Source organism: Lissotriton vulgaris, chromosome 3_2, assembly GCF_964263255.1.
Source record: "Lissotriton vulgaris chromosome 3_2, aLisVul1.2, whole genome shotgun sequence".
NCBI classification, from domain to species: Eukaryota; Metazoa; Chordata; class Amphibia; order Caudata; family Salamandridae; genus Lissotriton; species Lissotriton vulgaris.
Genome location: NC_141690.1, coordinates 274770356 through 274773214, shown reverse-complemented (window position 1 = coordinate 274773214; position 2859 = coordinate 274770356). Strand labels below are relative to the sequence as shown.

Genomic DNA, 2859 nt, shown 5'->3' with positions numbered 1-2859 from the left:
AATTCACAAATGCTTTTGACATCTAAAAATGAGGGGAACCTAACTATCAATAAAATTTATATAAATAATACTTATATTATCTTCTACAAGATGGCCGCCGCATTTATGTAGTCAAATCGAGGGTGCTTTATGTAAAGATGAATGAACGCTTACTCGAGAAGAAAGGCAACCCTTTCAAAAACAGTTCAAGTCACGAGGAGTCGGCTGCCACAGTTACGTAGGGGCTGCCCAACTCAAAACCATATAAAACTCACCCGATAAGTAAATTACTCTGCCGAAATAGAGTAGGACGCTAAAATCTAGCAGCTTATCCAGTGCGGAAAAACCCAAATAATTTTAGGGAAACAGGCATCTAATGAAACAAACCGTAAATAAAACAAGTTGAGATTTTAATGTGCGCGTTTAATATGAATGCTTTAAGAAAGTCACTCAGCAAACAGTCATCTTCTGGGTTAACCTGCCACTATAAAATGGCCGCTAAACTTGCACGGTAAAACCCGATTTGTTTGTTGTTTTTCTCTCCGGGACATGTGACTATTATACACCAATACGTGATCCCCATACAGTAATCCAAAGAAATTTAAAATCTAAATAGGTGAGAAACAATAATAATAAACAAAACATTTATAAGTCTTACGTGGATTTGGTGTTTAATCAACTACAATGTAATACAACATCAGAATAATATATAATTCAAATAAAACGAGGACCAGATCAATAATAAAACAGGAACAACAAGATGTCCGCCCTGCCTCCAGCAGGACTATAACCATGCGCAAATTCACAGCTGATAGTCATCAAATCCGTAATTGAGCAATCAAAAGAGGTATAAAAGCGGCTAGGGAACTGACCAGGGCCATTCCAGCCCGGAAGGACGGTCCATGCAGTTGCCCACTCGAGACGCCGGAAAAGACTTGAAAAAGTAAGTAAAACCTTAGACTGCCCCAAAAAAAACCTCATAGAGTAGCAATAGACTTGTTAAATCTCTGCCCTAAGCAACCAACAGCAAGGAATGGAAAAGAAAATTGTTTTTTTCTTTCTCTTTTTCCTGCTAGAATTGAAAAAACGTACTGCTCAAAACAAGAGCTGCCGCTAAAGGAGAAAAGCGAGCGTCTTGTAGATACAAAAAAACATTTCTTAAGGTAAGACTGATGATTTTTCAGAATAGACGCTTCATCAATTGCCTTCAACCAAGAGGTTATGTAATGAACCCCTCCCTATTTGTTAGGAAATTTATCTTATTTGGGCTATGAAAACATCGACCGTCCTCCTTAGGATCATATAAAACAAATCAGGTAACGATTTTTTGACTCTTTATAAAGCGTAGAAAAGTAGTTTATGGATGTGCAATAGTAACATGCACACCATTGATAAGTAGAAAAAATTAATGCAAAGAGGAAGCACAACTCTACACATGGGGGTATAGGTCCAGAATATAAACGGATCCATGCCACGTTTTTTTTTTTTTTTTTTATAAATTAAGAGAACCTATCGCTTAAAAGCAGAGATGCAAATAAAATGTGTTGCTCAATCAAAATGAGTAACAGAATGAATCCTTTTGATGTATAGGAACAGAGATCACCTGACCTAAAGGGCTCTATCATGAAGAAATGAAAGTTATTTTCACCTAGAAACACCACAGAAAACAGGTAAAATTGATATGCAATTAGAATATAGTCGAAAGAGACAAACATGAGCCTGATAAATTGATGACACCCATGTTTAATTTACAGAATCTGTGAACAAGTGTGGATATCGCCCATTGATTAAAGCGATCATCTTACAAACTTTGTAGGTATGTATGGCATTATTATACCGAAGGAATAAATATCCAATAAATTTATTAGGTAGTGATTGGGTACATGGATTAAATCCACTGCCTGTAAACACAATTCAACCTAAAATACGGTGAATTAAAAAATAACATCTTACCCCAAACTGGCGGTACAAACTTAGAACTTCAGAGTGAGGGACACCAAAGGAAGGTTTGCCCATAACAGGTTGTGAGATTAACAAATGTGATGTAGATTTGTTATCCGCTATAGAAATGTTTAGGTTCAAATAATAAAAATTTGTATTTTTTTGGTTAGTCTGTCATGTAAAGATCACCCAGAATACATCGGAGAGACTGATGAGAATGCACATGTTAGAAATATTGATGGATCACACTAGAATACAACAGTATTGTCTTATGCAGATTAGTTTAAAAATATTGTATTCTGTTTTCCATGGAAATATGGAGTAATTGTATTTTATATATTTTTTTAATTCTATAGTGCTTTTAATTGAAATTTTGTCCTGAAGAAGGTGACGACTCACATCACCGAAACGCCGCGTCAACACATTTCGCTACATTTTGTTTTTCTTAAAGGTTTTAATGTTTTTACGAATAAATGTGAAAAATTCTTTTAAGTGTATGACCGATATAAATATATAATAAAAATTCTTTGTAAGAAATACTCCTCTGTGTGTATAATCTCATCAGTTCCCTGTGCATAATCTTTTGTGTGAAACAATCTTTGATGTACTGTATTTGTGAGATATGTTTTGATTCATCGATTTTTGAAAAAGGATACAAATGTAAATTTGTCAATCTCTGTGCAACTCTGGATACAATATATGGCTCATCCTTGACTTTTGGTTTAAAACCCCTCAGAGGCCCTGTGCCTTGTTTCTATAAACTTAGGAAAAGGGAACTGTCACTTTTTTTAGAGTACCTAAAACCCCATCCCTTTTTCTTAAAAGGGTTTCTCCTTTAAATTTTTCTTTACTAGAAGTCCCCTTAGCGACTCTTTGGGGGGACGGCCTGAGACGAAGGGGTTGTCACCTGAGCCCGCCTGATTATTCCACCGTGCTGTG

The 2859-nt window shown here is 35.7% G+C and overlaps 1 long non-coding RNA gene across 1 annotated transcript; it reads left to right on the top strand.

Moving 5' to 3' along the window:
• Positions 1-785: 785 nt before the first annotated feature.
• On the top strand, positions 786-2459 carry LOC147725680 (uncharacterized). The gene is made up of 6 exons (XR_015309841.1): positions 786-922; positions 1056-1142; positions 1229-1295; positions 1570-1649; positions 1734-1795; positions 2277-2459. It is a non-coding gene; the product is annotated as an uncharacterized LOC147725680 (long non-coding RNA).
• The last annotated feature ends 400 nt before the right edge of the window (positions 2460-2859 follow it).